The sequence below is a fragment of the Pongo abelii genome, chromosome 5 (assembly GCF_028885655.2).
Source record: "Pongo abelii isolate AG06213 chromosome 5, NHGRI_mPonAbe1-v2.0_pri, whole genome shotgun sequence".
NCBI lineage: Eukaryota > Metazoa > Chordata > Mammalia > Primates > Hominidae > Pongo > Pongo abelii.
In genome coordinates, this window is record NC_071990.2 from 145,107,815 (window position 1) to 145,124,263 (window position 16,449).

General features: G+C 42.3%; 1 protein-coding gene and 1 long non-coding RNA gene across 5 annotated transcripts in view; one reads left to right on the top strand and one right to left on the bottom strand.

Annotated features, from left to right (window-relative positions):
• The window catches only part of PHACTR2 (phosphatase and actin regulator 2), a 298,625-nt gene that overhangs the window by 13,212 nt on the left and 268,964 nt on the right, over nt 1–16,449 (top strand). The window lies entirely within an intron of this gene.
• LOC112133774 (uncharacterized) lies at nt 9,584–12,101 on the bottom strand. Its single transcript, XR_008526513.2, has 3 exons — nt 11,019–12,101; nt 10,101–10,156; nt 9,584–9,888 (listed from the first exon to the last, which is right to left on the bottom strand). It is a non-coding gene; the product is annotated as an uncharacterized LOC112133774 (long non-coding RNA).

Sequence of the window (16,449 nt, forward strand, 5' to 3'; positions counted from 1 at the left end):
TTCACATATGAGTAGATGACAGAGTCGTATTATCTAATGTAGCATTTCTCATATCTAATGTAGACTTTCTCATACACATTCTAACATAAGAATCACCCAGGGATCTTGTTGAAATGCAGTAGGTTTTGAGTGGGAATTGAGCTTGTGCACTTTCTAACAGGCTTCTAAGTTTTGCTGATGCTGCTGGTCCTCAGACCACACTTTAAGGGAAGCAAGTCTGTATGGAGAGCTTTCAACGGGCTTGTCAACTATTTTAAGGACTGATTCCTTATAGCACTGATGTACCTCAACATCCCATCCATGGAAACTTCCATGCTACTTAAAAGTCTACTCTTGCTTTCCTGTTTGGCAAACCTTACTGTATATTATCTATGTAGTAAATAATGGGTGGAGGGTGTCATGCTTTTCCATGAAGTTTTTTGATGAAGTATCTAAACTAATCCATGCTTTGAAGGATTTAGAGAGAGAGCATGGCTTTAGAACTTTTACCTACACAAAATATTTTGCTTCAAGAGTGTCCGTATGAATTGGCTTCTGGGACTTTCTCTGAAAAACTTCTAGTGTCCAGTGTCTAGAGGACTGTACAATTAAGAGGCAGGAATAGATTTAAAAAAACAAACAACAATAAAAACAACAAAAACAAACAAAGAAAAACAAAGATTAGGGGCGAGTGTGGTGGCTCACGCCTCTAATCCTAGCACTTTAGGAGGCCTAGGAGGGCAGATCATTTGAGCCCAGGAGTTCGAGATCAGCCTAGGCAACATGGTGAAACCCCATCTCTAGAAAAAATTCAAAAATTAGCCGAGTGTGGTGGCATGTGTCTGTAGTCCCAGCTACCTGGGGAACTGAGACAGGAGGATCACTTGAGCCTGGGAGGTTGAGACTACACGAACCATGATCGCACCACTGCACTCCAGCCTGGGCGACAAAGTGAAACCCTGTCTCCAACAAACAGAAAGACAACAACAAAATAACCCCAAAGACTAAAACATTTTATTCACAGAAGACTCAAATCCATTCTTTAAGGTGACATTACCCAAAACATGAACAGACAAGAGTAGAAGATGGATATACAGCAGTCCCCCCTTATCTGTGTGGGATTCATTCCAAGACCCCTAGTGGATGCCCGAAACCTGCAGATAGCACCTGCTGAACCCTATGTATACACTATATTTTTTTCTATTCATACATACCTATGATAGAGTTTAATTTTAAAATTAGGTACAGTAAGGACAACAATAACTAATAATTATAATGTAAAAAGTATGTGAATGTGTTCTCTCACTCTCAAAATACCTTACTTCACTGTGGAAAGTAAAACCTCAGATAACTATGGATTACTGTGGACTTTTGAAAAGTTTTACAATTGTGAAGCATTTTTAATTCTTCATTTCTCAGTGTCTGTTGTGCCTTTTGTAGACTAGAAAAAGGTAACGCTGAACAAGATGAGCTGGGTTTCTTGACACCCAGACCAGGGCTGTGATGATAGGAACAGGAAGGAAGGGAGACCTTGGGTACTATTGCCTCCATGGGTTGAACATACAGACCTCCTTCTAGGGAGACTAAAGATGCTGAGATACACCTTAGTATCAGAGTGTCGGTGGTGGCAATGATAATTATGAACATGTTGGAAAATAGGGTTGAGGCTGCGATAAGAAGATATGTTAATTTTATTATCTGTGATTGATATTATAATACCCATTGAAAATGCCCTGTAGAAGAGAGAAATATAATAATGGGGGAGGCTAAGCTCTAAATGGAGAACTTTGACTTGCTGGTTGGATTAATAATGTGACTATTTATTATTGCCTTGGGTATCACTGGAATTTTCCTACATAGCTTTGTTCACATGAAAAGTTAAAGTTTACTGCATAGTGCTTGCTTAATAATTTGTTCAGCAAGCACTATGCAATAAACTTTAACTTTTCATGTGAGTATAGACTGTCTCCCTCTCTTCGAGTTCACTCTGAGTAGTAGACTTTTGTAATCTCAATGTGCCTCATCCGTAGTAGTTGTTTATAAGGCATTTGTTGGAAAGCGACTGATTATACTTGGGAGTATTTGTAGTCACCTGAAAATAGTGAGAAGCCACAGCTGGAAAAAAAAATTAGAAGACTAGGGAAGAAAGAGTGTGGTGAGGGAGGTTAATGGGCCCCAGCTCACCTAAGAGAACCTAAAGAAGAAAAATTGAAAGGACATCTTCAGATTGCATCTGAAGGAAGTCACTAGAATTCACAGCCAAAGCATTTTTGATGAAGTTCTAAGAATGAAAACCCAGAGAGTCACTGAGGGAGTTGGAGTTGAAGGGAAGTTTAAGGAGCAAAACCACAAATGGAAATAAAGGGCAGGGAAGCGGGGAAATAACAACAACCAACAAGAAAAGTTCCTGTGAAGCAACTACTCTTCACCCAGTACCTTTCGATAATCTTTCATTAACATGATCTTCTGTGTTCAGACATGTCTGTTTATGGATAATATTAAACATGTAGTAGATGGTGCTCTATCAAAATTAAAAACAAACTGAAGGCTGGATGCGGTGGCTCATACCTATAATCCCAGAACTTTGGAAGGCCAAGGCAGGTGGATCACTTGAGATCAGGAGTTTGAGACCAGCCTGGCCAACATGGTGAAACCCTGTCTCTACTAAAAATACAAAAATGAGCCAGGCATGGTGGTGGGTAGTCCCAGGTACTCAGGAGGTTGAGGCCAGAGAATTGCAGAGGTTGTAGTGAGCCAAGATCGTGCTACTGCACTCCAGCCTTGGCAACTGAGCAAGACTCCATCTCAAAAAGAAAAAAAAAAAAAAAGCAAAAAACTAACCAACCAACCGAACAAACCAAAAAACACATTGAAGAAACCTTTAGGAAAACTGGCATGATCTCTGATGTCCAGCCGCCTGTCACTTGCCAGGTATTTAAGGAGTGAAATGAGCAATGGTGTTTCATCCAGATGCTTAAACATGCTTATCCCAGCCCAGAAGTGTGGCTGAGGGGCTAAAACCCATGTACCACTGTTGACCCATCAACAAGGTTCAGCAAGTATTTACTGAGTCTCTATTATGTGCCAGTGAGAAAACAAAAATCCAGTTCATAGAGACTGCATTATAGTGAGGGTGTCAAAGATAAAGCTGGAAACTAAAGTGGCAAGGAGAGATTTTAATGAGTGATAGACTATTGCTATAGAGAACTATTCAGTGTGAACTGAACAACTTCAATTTGTACAGAAGTGACTGTGCATTTTAAAGAGGAAATGAAGGAGTATAGAGGGAGGTGAGCAGAGGTTCAGTAAATTCACGGAGGTAAAAATATCATACAAAGCAGGAAGAGGGGAGTTGGTACATGTAAACCCATCTGGGTTTGTTAACTGGTGCTTGTGGAAGTCAGGCTCCCACCCTCCCACAGAGGCTGGAGACAGGAGCCCCATCTTCAGATGTTAGATGAACAAACAGTAAATTATTTTGACAGTTTTGAGTTTTCTCAGACAGGCACTTTAAGGGGAGTTAAGGTCATTCTAGAGATGTGGCCTTGAGCTGTTAGAAACTGTATTTGTGTTTTATTCGAGTCTCTATAGGCTGAGGTTGAGGCCTAGTTGAGAAGAGGGCTCAGGGGAGCTGACTAGAGTTTGATCAAGAAAAGAGTCTTTGCTGGGAGAGAGAGACAATACACAAACTACATAAACTAAATAACACAAACTAAATAAACAATATTAGATGGTGATTACAAAGCAGAGGAAGGGTATAGGTCGTGCTGGGGTGAAGGTGTGCAGATTGCAACCTTAAGTATGGCAACCAAGGCAGGCCCCTCTGAGAAGGTGGCATTTGGAGAAAGGCCTGAGAGAAGTTAAGGGGTGATCCTTCCAGGCAGAGAGAAGAGCAAGGGCAAAGGCCCCAAGGAACAGAAAAGAATCCCGGGTTGGGCCCCTGTAGACCATCGCAATGACGTTGACATTTTCTCTGAGTGAGACTGGGGATCCAGTGGCGGGGGAGGGGGGGCGCTGGGCACAGGGGCATCATGTTTTTTGATACAAATGTAGAAAGCAAAGTTTGGGAGATAACTACTTCATTCATATCAATATCAACTTAGGAGTGAATCCACAGTATTCACTAGCCAATTGATGGAGATTTTAACATTACGTGGAAGTAGCTAAACTAATGGAAGACATTTAAAAATGTCTTTATCTCCAACAATTTGCTGTTAAAAAATTATTCAATGACACTTGTTAAAGCACAGTAAGGCAGGTTTTATTTAGGACCATTGCAATAGGTATAGGGACTACTGCTATCGATTTTGTAGTCGGGGAGAGGGATTGGGCTCAACTCTGAATGTAACAGGGAAAATAACTTATAGCCAAGGAGCAGTGTATCTTGCTCCTTGGCTATAAATTACAAGTGGGTGTCAGTGGATGGAAAATTACTAAGAGGAAACGTCGGGGTTAGAGCACTCTTGCTGAAGACAGGCCAGGATGATCAGCCCTCACCTGAGGAAAGGTGAAGGGCTAAGGAACTCGATTGAGGGTGGGAGTTCTTGGTAAACCAATTTAGTAGGGCTTTTGTTAAAGCTATATTTTACGAGGAAGTGCCCAGATGGGCCTAGAAGATCCAGGAGCCTGACTAAAGCTTGGTCACTCAAATAATCTTTGTCACTGCCAGTCTAAGAGGTCAAAAGTGTAATTTTGTCTTTCCCTGGTTACTATTGAACCTAGGAAATATTTTCTATTATTAGCCATTTGCATTTTCTTTCTCTGTGGTCTTCCCAGTACATATCCTTTGCCCTTTGTTGCTGTTGCATTATTTTCTTAACTCTTGGTGTGTTGAGTTGGTAAATAATCCTTTGTGGTATACGTTGGAAGTATTTTTCTGCTATTCGGTTTGCTTTCGTTTTGTTCTTAGGACGTTTTGTTACTCAGGAACAAATCCAGTTTTGAGGTGTGAAGGTGTGTGTTTCCATACACATACGGAGGATTTACAAATATGCTGTAGATGTCTGTATTTGCCTTTAAATGCCCTTCAATAAAAACCATCCCGGCTTCTGTGATTCTTATCTTCCCTTTTTAGTGTGGGAGGCTTCCTGCTTTGCTTTGTCTGCACATTCACATAGAGCCTGCCGAGCTTAATTTTAACCTGGGGAAAAATACAGAAGAGAAGCTATTTTCAGTCAGGTCATATTACTGAGAACACCTGTGAAATTCAGGATATTTTCTTGGGGGTAAGTTAAAATGTAGGACGCCACCTTGCCTGAAGCACATTTCTATTGTGGTTGCTGTACAAATTGGGAGGTGTTACTTGGAGCCAAAAACCTTATCACTTTCACACCAGCACTGCTTCTAAGTTGCATGCCTCCAACCCTCAGTCTTTGGTATTAATTCTGAAACAACTAGTATAACCATCTGTTGAAAAGTTCTGTGGGAAAAAAAGGGGTCTTTGTGGCCTGTTTTATTCACTTCCATGAGATCAACACAGAGATATTTTACATTTTGGTTATCAATCTATTTTTTCTTGCTTTTCCTCTTGCTCCAGTTTGCCTTCCTAAATGTCTGGCCATAGGCAAATAAAATATACCTCCACCCTAGATGATTATAGTGTCAAAATTCCCTTAATCACACAGTAGCCCCAGCCATCTGTTTGAGTAATATTTTTCCTACCTCATCGTGTGAATTGTCTTATTGTTTTGGTGAAATGTTGACGCTACCACCTACTCTCATCCTCCCACCTCCATTTGCAGATAAAATCTAATTATCACCTCAGGATGGTTTCTTGACATACAATATAATCACCGACACAAAAGAATTTAGAGCACTATGACATTTAGCTTTTTTTTTTTTAAGACTGTTGTTTAAAAAAATGATCCTTTTAAATTTGCTATTTCACAATTAATTTTTTTAAAAAGAAACAGAAAAGAACAAAAAGAACAGAGACCAAACCTTTTACTCTTAGTAATTAATCTATTTGTAGTGTTACATTGAAGGTAGTAGCAGAAGGGACAGTGAAAACTCATGATGGTTAAGAAATTAACAAACGAACTTGCTTTTAGGACTTCAGGCAGGGATCATTACTAAAGTCCCTAGCTTTGATTAGAATTTTGTGATACCAGCTACTGTATAATTCGGCCCCAGTTTATTTCAGACTTTCTTCCTTAAATTCATTTATTTATTTCAAGACATTAAGGTATGGACTTTAGGTGTGGGGCATCTCCAATGCTCCTGCGTGCCAGGCACAAGGTGTGGGCCAGGAGAGTGAATATCTGGTGGAGGGAGGCGAGTAATACAGGAAGTAGTGCATTTTACTAAATGGAGAAAACATTGAAGGCAGCCAGCTTGATAGAATCATCAAAAATAAAAATCGAGGCATATAACAAAACCAGACAGTACATTTATAACTCCATATGTCAAACTAGAGAGAGGAAAGTGAAAAAGATGAGAAAAAATATTTTGAGAAAAGTTGACTAGCTCCTCTGCAGTGACAGCATTCAAAAAATCAATCTAAACGCAGCCCTAGAGCAGCAATTCAGCTTCCCAGCTTGGAGGACTCTAGGTTTGAAGCTTTCAGCTGCTATCAGATTTGAACCTCTCAGCTCACAGGGTGCTAACTAGAAGAGGAGAAGGAAGATGTACATCACCACAGGACCACAGCGACGCGTCCTCATAGAATTTTCAGACTCAACGCACTGGCCACGCCATGGGGTCCAATTGCTGCCATTTAGAAAAGCATGCTTTTAAAGTGTGTCATTTAAGAGTAAATATTCTTTTTTAAAAATATGGGCCAGGAACTAATAAAAATGATGCACAAAGACTTGAGAAGATATACTGCCTGTCTGTCCTCCTCCCTCAGAGAGACCACATTTCCTTTTGAAACAAAAATGAGGCCAGAATGAAAGGGCCTCCCTCCCTAACCCCAGCCTCAGTTAGAGAGGGCCACAGGAGCTCGCTTACCATCTCTCTCCAAAATATGTTCTCCATGTGGTTCAGCAAGAGGATTCACTTGGTTTGACAAACTTTTCCCTTTAAAGAATAAACACTTCCTGAAGGGTTAAAGGCCAGGTAATGGCCATTCACATTATTTTGCAAGTAAGTTACTTTAATCATCATCATCACTAGTATTGCAGAGAAGTTTAAAGGGATTCTCATCTCTCAACCATATTTCGTCCTCATAACCTTTTGAATCCAGTGGGACTCTTATTTACCCCATTTCACAGATGGGGAAAGTGGAGAGGGAGGTAAATCATCTTAGGTCATACAGCCAGTAAGTGCAGAGGCAGAATTTAAAGCCAAGTCTTCTGAGTCCAAGTTCAGGGCTGCTGCCATCACCCCATTCGTTGCACTCCCACATTTGCTGGAACTGGAGCTTTGGATGGGATTGGGGAAGGAGGGAAGAGAAGGTCTGGAAGTGTTGGAGGTGGCATGGGGAGGGAGGTATACCTTCCTGCTAAGATGGCTCACCCTCACCGCACAGGGTCTCGATGTTTGGAGAACTGACCGGACCATGTGGACTTGGTCCAGCTCTTCCAGACTCTTCCACACTCCAGTCGTTTTCCCCTGGCTGATTTCTTTCTCCTTAAGGTCTTGTCGTGAGTCCTGGAGGCACCAGTTCCTTGCATACTCCACCCTCCTTCGTCAGCATGCTGCCACCTTTGAAACACAGGCGCGTTGTTTCTTTTGCCTGAACCCCAGTAGAAATGTAAAAGGTGACACCTTGTCAGTGGGAAGCGAAGTCAGGTCATATTCTTGAAGGTAAAGTTAGGCCAGGGTTCTATGGAATAAGCTGGAACCATCTCCCATGAGAATTGTGCTTTTTTTCCCCTTTTGCTTTGTTTCGTTTTCTCATTCCTGCCTCAGCAATACCCTTGAAGGATGGATGGGATCCTTCATGTCCAGGTGTACCTCACCTGCTTCAGGAGACACCAGACTGAACTCTTTCTCTCTGACGTTCTCCTTGGGTCCATCCCACGTGCTGCCTGGGAGCTTCTTCCTTGTCACCTAGGGTCCCGTATGTCTTCATTTTTGCCCTGGATCCAGCACCTATAAATGGAAAGAGATTTATAAGAAACACTGCACAATCAAAATATATGGACTTTGTTTGAATTCTTATTCAAAGTGTAAGAAAAAAAAAGTTATCCTGGATATATTTGATGATATTAAAGAATTAATGTTCCTTCTTAGGTGTGAAATAATATTGTGGTCTGTTTTAAGAAAGAGTCTCCCTCTATTTACATGTAAAAATATGACAGGAGAAAAAAGATGTCTACTTTTTTGCTTCAAAATCTTCAACTCTCCCTTTCACCTACCTCTTTCCCTTTACTATGTAAACATGTCCTATTTGCATTAGAAATATTAAATTTCTAAATTCATATGTAGTAAAACTACTAGGTTTTAAAAAAATTGAGTGTCAGATCTGTTATAAGGATGAAATTAAACGTTTCCATGTCCATTTTCATTTTTTAGGCTACATGGTGGGGAGACCAGAAAGCTCACTATCTCACTTATTCCGGTCTCCTTTGTCATTTTCTTTAGTAATATTCTGGGTAGAGAAAGGTAAGAAGTGTGTACAAATGACTTCTGTAGTGGTAAGATACATTCATGCGTTTTTGCAATGCGAGGAGGTAGAGATCGTTTTACAAAGTCGAGCTCGTGCTCTTTGTTTCCCAACTGGCCTTTGAGTACAGGTACATTAGAATTTGTAGACCTCTGAGGAAGATTTCAGGACCTTGCTGCAAACAGTGGACCAGTAATGGTGATTAGGTAGCTCGAGGGCCCCTAAACGCCTCCCTGATGATTGACCAGCTGGAATGCGTGCGTATGGCTTAGGTCTCTTGCATCCCCACTCCCTGGGAGGAGGGAAGATCTGTTACAAGTCGGTTGAAAGGGTCTCTCCAGACACTTGGCAATCAGAAGCAGATATGGTAGCTTTTAGCCCCCTCGGCCCATCTTTGGCTTCTGCTACCCATGTGGTTGGGCTGTACCCAATAAGAAACCACCTCATCTTCAATGGCCATGAAGATTTCCTGGAATGAGATCAAGGCTTTCCCCTGCTATAATATATAGATGACTCTTCCAATAGAGCAAGTGCCTTCATGCCCCGCTCCTTTGGGGTAGCTTTGGATTTTGGCTGGAATGTTCTCATTACTGACATCTGCTTTTAATTTGCATATGATCAAGCAGGTCAGCCCCAACTGCATCTCTCAGGCTATTAAGAATGCAGAGGCAGAATCCCCTGAATGTGATGTGAGACCAGGCTATTTCAAAATCGTCACTGATCCTACTGAGGAAATATCAGTAGAAAGGAAGAAGAGGAAGAAGCAGAGGATTCATGAGTTATTTATTAGTTTGTGATGCTACATATATCAGTGGTAACCCTATCCTGACATCTCTCCCTCCTACCTCCACTCCTAATTCTTTCTGGATCTGAAGTGGAAAGAGACAATGAAGGAAGGAGCTGAATATAATTCATTCATGAGCATGTAAGATAACCCCTTCTCCTCTTCCCTCTCTTACTCTGCCATGTAACAAATATTGTTAAGTATACCAGTTATTTTCTAGTACTAGAAATATCAATAAAAATACCAGTGATTTTTCTTTTCTTTTTTTTTTTTTTTTTTTGAGACAGAGTTTTGCTCTTGTTGCCCAGGCTGGAGTGCAATGGTGCGATCTCAGCTCACTGCAACCTCTGCCTCCCAGGTTCAATCGATTCTCCTGCCTCAGCCTTCCGAGTAGCTGGGGTTACAGGCATGCACCATCACACCTAGCTAATTTTTGTGTTTCTAGTAGAGACGGGATTTCTTCATGTTGATCAGGATGGTCTTGAAATCCCAACCTCAGGTAATCCACCTGCCTGGGCCTCCCAAAGGGCTGGGATTACAGGTGTGAGCCACCGTGCCCAGCTGTTATTTTTCAATACTAGAACAAAAATTGAGAATAGGGATTATGAGGATTGTTATGAAAACATAAGTTGTAAATTTCTTGCACATTTGGGAGTTGTTTCGGGAAAACAGATACTTGGTGTTTTTTAAACATTTTTAGTAATAATTGTATGGTATTATTTATGAAAATATAATTCACTAGGTTTTAAAAATTAAAATCTGTCCTTAATTAAATAACTCAGTACTCACAGAAAGGATTTTGAAGAAAAGTGTCTTGTAGAATTTCTGTCTTTACAAACAGAGCCCTGCAGTTGCAATGGATTGATCTGATCAGTCAATTCATTGATTAGAAACTGAACCAAGTATTTGATTCTGTATCTTTAAATTAGTCTAATTCATCCATAAGCCATGTGATTTACTGGTAGCAAGTTAAAAATGACAAGAAACCCAGCCTAGTTTGTGGCAACTGTCTTGAGCTCTTCCACTTTGATTCTACCATTTACCCACTCATTCATTTAATCAGCTCTGAATGAGACTCTACTATTTGGACAGCAATGAGTAAGATACCATTAGTTGCTGTGTCTGGGTGCTTATTTTGGTGTAAACAGATCTTTGACTAGTTCATTTAGGTTACATTTCAACATAATGTAATATGGGCTATAGTAGGAGGGAGAACTGACCTAGACTGGGATTGCCAAGAGAGGTCACCCAGAGGAGGTATTGGATACCTAAGCTGTCATGAAGGATCAAGTAGGTGCTCGCTGCGGAGGGAGAGGAACTTGTTCCAACCAAGGGTAGCAGCTTGGATGCACAGATGAGAGGGCATATAAGGACTTTATTTTGGGAAATAGTGAGGAACTCTGGGGGATTGGGATATAAAATGCAAAGTAGAGGGCTGTGTGTGTGTGTGTGTGTGTGTGTGTGTGTTAGGTAGGAGAGTTGGAGGAGGGTAATGTCAAGAGTTGACAGGAGTTCTAGGCTTAGAACCAGCAAGGACTCAGGGGGGCTTTAAGTAATAAACTGGCCAGACTCCTGAAGCTGGCTGCTGGGCTGGGCTGATTAGTCTTAGGACCAGATAGGCTTCACTGGCTGCCAGCCTGGGCCAGGCCCCACATACCTCAAACACAAGCAGGGACTGAAGGAGAGGAAGATGCAGTAGGCACTGACCTTCTGACCTTGGCGGGATGCTTGAACCGTTCTGCCCTTTCAGGAGGTTCTACCCCTCTGAGCTCAGTTCGCCTCCTCACCCTGTGATGACAGTCTTAGCACTCAAGATGCGGTGACCTGTCGAGAAGTGGGGGCAGGGGCCCACTGTCTCCTTTTTAACTCGGTCTCCAGAGCCCAAAAGACTAGGCTGTTGCTTAATGTTTGTTGAATGAATAACTGAATGTGAGAAGTTGTTGGAGAAGAACTTTCAGGAAGAAATTTTTTAGTGATCACCACCCAGGTCCCATGGTTGAAGTCTCAGCCTTTTGGAGGAAGGCGTTGCAAGGTTAATACAGGCTGGTATACAGGGTTGCTGTGGGCTTAGAGTGCAGGGGAGATGCCTGGTCCCCTCCTCCAGTCAGTCCTCCCTGGAGCTGGGCATAATGAAGTCTCTGGGGAGGGCAGCACCCACAGGCTCTGGCCTGGCCTCTGCATTCCCACAGGAGTAGTGGTGAGAGGAGTCAAGTTACCACGTGACCTTGAATGAAAGGACGTTTGAGGGGAGTGGAAGGACAGGAATGGAGACTCCCAAATTCATGGGGACAGCTTTGCTGGGTACCAGAAGGCCAGTAAGTAAGGCAGTGAGCCAGGGAGAGCTGGGTTATTACTGCTTGTGTGATCTCACCCTTCACCGCCAGCTCATGAAGTCTGAGGAAATTCAGGTTGCCTTTGGTGTTAACCTCCTTGAAGACTATCACTAATTGAATGATAGCCTTCAGTTACTCTCTGTTCTCCAAATACGTCCTCTCTTTTTGCCCTATGTCTTGACATGAGTGGTTCCTGTGCTTGGAGGGCCTCTCGTCTCTTCTTCATTTGACACAGAGCTTCTGCTCATTCTTCAAAACCCTAGTCAGATGTTGTTGCTTCACTGAAAACTCTATGCCGTCAGCCAGAGTTCCTTGTTCTTCCCTTTGTGACCTCGTAGCCTTGTCACAGTGCTCTCTGTTGTGTTGGAATAATCTGTTTACTTGATGTATTAGGCCATTCTTGCACTGCTATAAATAAATACCTGAGACTGGGTAATTTAGAAAGAAAAGAGGTTTAATTGGCTCACAGTTCTGCAGGCTGTATAGGAAGCATGGTGCTGGCATCTGCTTGGCCTCCCCAGGCCTCAGGAAGCTTACAATGAGGCTGGAAAGCAAAGGGGAAGCAGGCCCGTCACACGGCCAGAGCAGGAGCAAGAGAGCCAGAGATTGGGTTGGAGGTGCCACTTACTTTTAAGTGACCAGGTCTCACGAGAACTCACTCACTATTGCAAAGACAGCACCAAACCATGAGGATTCTGCTCCCGTGACGCAAACACCTCCCACCAGGCCCCACCTCGAGCACTGGGGATTACAATTTAACATGAGATTTGGGTGGGGACAAATATCCAAACTATATCACTTGACTGCCTCTCCGGTGTGACTCTGAGTTTCAAGGGTAATAATCCTGTCTTAAAATTTATGTGTATACAATTCATGCCACAGAGTCTCATTGTGAAAGAAAAAAGCACATTAAAGAACATATCTAAGGCATTGGAAATACATCATCCACAGTTATTCCTAAAAGGTAATGAGTAGTTGAATTAACAAAATATGGTATTTATGTACATGAGTATTATCCAGCCATAAAGAGGAACATATGCTGCAACATGGCTTGAAAACGTTCTGCTCAATGAAATAAGCCAGACACAGATGGACAAATATTGTATGATTCCACGCAGAGGATTTACCTAGAATAGGCAAATTCCTAGAGACAGAAAATAGAGTATAAGCTTCTAGGGGCTGGAGGAAAGGGGAGAAAAGGAGTTATTGTTTAACAGGTTTGGAGTTTCTGTTTGGGTTGATGAAAAGTTCTGGAAACAGTGGTGAATGTACGTAATGCCACTAAATTGTACACATAAAAATGGTTGATGTAGTAAATTTATTTTAAGTATTTTTTATCACAATTCTTTTTTTAAAAAAAGCAACAAGGAGGAAAGAAACAGATGAAAAAATTAGCAGTAAAGTGTTCCAATGACCCAAATGCAGAGAGTGGTTCAAAAGTATGTAAACCAGTTACGTGGGAGACAGGGCACTATAGGCTTTTTATCAAGAGAAGAAACCCGGGGGCTCAAGCCTGTAATCCCAGCACTTTCAGAGGCCAAGGTGGGTGGATCACGAGGTCAGGAGATCGAGACCATCCTGGCGAACATGGTGAAACTGCGTCTCTACTAAAAATACAAAAAATTAAGCTGGGCATGGTGGCACACACCTGTAGTTCCAGGTACTCGGGAGGCTGAGGCAGGAGAATTATTTGAACCCAGGAGGCGGAGATTGCAGTGAGCCAAGATCGCGCCACTGCACTCCAGCCTGGGTGACACAAACTCCATCTCAAAAAAAAACAACAGAAAAAAGAAGAAACCCTGTGTTCTTTCTCTTGACACAGTATTTAGGGAATCAGTAAGATTCCATCAACATAAGCATCATATTCTCTTATTTTTCTGCAAAATCATCAGCAGCAAGTGCTTTTTCCTAACATTAAAATATATTTATTCTGGCTGCGCACTGTGGCTCATGCCTGTAATCCCAGCACTTTGGGAGGACAAGGCAGGTGGATCACTTGAGCTTTAGAGTTCAGACCAGCCTGGGCAACATGGTGAAACCCTGTCTCTACAAAAAAAAAAAAAATACAAAAAATTAGCAGGGTGTGGTGGCACACACCTGTGGTCCCAGCTATTTGGGAAGTTGAGGTGGGAGGATTTCTGGAACCCTTGAGGTCGAGGCTGCAGTGAGCTGAGATTGTGTCACTGCACTCTAATCTGGGTGACAGAGTGAGATCCTGTCTCAAATAAATAAATAATTAAAAGTTAATTATACTTCTGTCTATGGAATTTTACTTCACGTGAGCTAAGAGAACTCAAACAGGTTATTGAAATGCTTTAGAAAATTGTTAAACTGTTTACTTTTTTAAGTTTTTAGTCTGTCTTATTTATATGTGTATGTGCATATATGTGTGTGTGTATATGTGTGTGTGTGTGCATATATATATATATATATATATATATATATATATATATATACCACTGCACTCTAACCTTGGCAACAGAGTGAGAACCTGTCTCTAAAAACTAATACAAAATAAGTTAATAATAAAATAAGTTGGCCAGGTGCACATAATTAATAATGCCCAAGAGTAAAAATTAAGTAAACAGTTATAACATGATTAGTCATTTTATTTATTTTATTTTGCTGGATTGGAGTCTGCTGTTATATCATATAAAACATTTGCTAGGATTTTGTATTTTTAACACCCATGCACATTTATGGGAATTCATTAGAGGGGGAAGCCTGGATTTAAAATTTCCCTCCATGAAACAGTGAAAGATCAAGAGGTGAATCATGTGGGACATGAAGCATGTTATGGCTGAGCTGCTGACGAGGCCTCGACTGTGCTTTGCATCATGTAAGGGCTCAGCACCCTGAGAAGGTGCCTGGTAAATGCCGCTGGCTGATCGGACGGCAGTTCTCGGAAGGCCTGCTGATCAGAAACAGAGCCTTTGGCAGAATCTAAATGGCAAAGTCACAAACAGTAACAGGCCCTAAAATAACAACTGCAACCTCAGCAAAATGAAAACCTTCTATGTGGGAAGTATAATGGGAAATGTATTGATTGGTATTTTTCTCCAGATACATGAATAGTGATCACAAGTAGAGATGCTCCCCTTTTCTACAAAGGAAAAGGTGTAAAACATTGGTTTTACAATGTAGTAAAACCAATAAAATGGTGGTATAAAACATTGATCACCATCAGCAGATTCTTCTAGCAAGAATGGCAGTTCAAGCCAATAGATATGTTTGATGAATTTTGTGGTTGCAAGTGGCTGGAATGGAATGAAAATCAGCCTTCACGAATCCATTCTCTCATTCTTCTCATTTTAATGAGCACCTACTACATGCTAGGCATTGTTCTGGGTACGTGCAGGATATCAGCGAGCCTAGCCAAGATTAAATTCTCTCTGCTCAGATACAGAAAATAAGGGATACACATCATACATAAATATATAATATGTTAGAAAGTGGAAAAAGTAAGTAGAAAAAAGAAAAAGTACAGCAGCAGGGGAAATTCAAGAGTGCCAGGCCGGGTGCGGTGGCTCACGCCTGTAATCCCAGCACTTTGGGAGTCCGGGGTGGGTGGATCACGAGGTCAGGAGATTGAGACCATCCTGGCTAACACGGTGAAACCCCGTCTCTGCTAAAAATACAAAAAATTAGTCGGGCGTGGTGGCGGGCGCTACACGGGAGGCTGAGGCAGGAGAATGGCGTGAACCCGGGAGGCAGAGCTTGCAGTGAGCCAAGATCATGCCACTGCACTCCAGCCTGGGCGACAGAGTGAGACTCCATCTCAAAAAAAAAAAAAGAGTGCCAAAAACTGGTGGGCATGAGGCAGGAGCATTAGGTGGGCAGGGGCAGCTCTGCTGAGATGGTGATAAGTGAACAGAGTCCTGGAGCAGAAAACCAGTGGATGATGGGGGAAGAGCATTCCAGGTAAAGGAGGTAGGAAGGCCCCAGAATGGAGCCTGCCAAGCTGGATCTGGCCTGTGGTTGCTGCAGGGTGGAGTGAGGGCAGGGTCTTGTGGGCTTTCTCTTTGGGCAGGAAGGGGAGTCTGTGCAGGGTCCTGAGCAGAGGAGTGAACTGACCTACAGATAATTTTTAAAAAGCATTCACTTTGCTGCTGTGTTGGAAATAGAGGGTAGGGGAATGGGTAGGGTGGAAATCAGGAGGCTTGTGGGGGGTTATCCTTAGGTCCCAATGAGACACATGAAGGGCTGATCACCAGCCTCCAACTTCTGGGCTCAAGCAATCCTCCCGCCTTAGCTTTCTGAGTAGCTAGGCCTTCTGGTGCACAACATCATACCCTGCTAATTTTTCTATTTTTTTGTAGAGATAGCATCTCGCTATGTTGCCCAAGCTGGCCTTGAACTCCAGGCCTCAAGCAATCCTCCTGCCTCAGCCTCCCAAAGTGGCTGGGATTACAGGCATGAACCACTACATCTGGCCAGTTTATTTTATTATTATCATTATTTACTTATTTTGTATTTTTTTTAGAGACAGGGTCTCACTCTGTTGCCAGGCTGGAGTTCAGTGGTACAATCATAGCTCACTGCAGCCTCCAACTCCTGGGCTCAAGCTATCCTCCCACCTCAGCCTCACAAGTAGCTGGGACTACAGGCACATGCCACCATGCCCAGCTATTCTTTTGTTGTTGTTGTTGTTTTGTAGAGACAGGGGTCTTACTATGTTGCCCAGGCTGATGTTGAACTGCTGGCTTCAAGCAATCCTCCTGCCTTGGCTTTCCAGAGTGCTGGGATTACAGATGTGAGCCACTGTGTCCAGCCATTTTTTAGTAAAACTTAAATATAAACCAAAA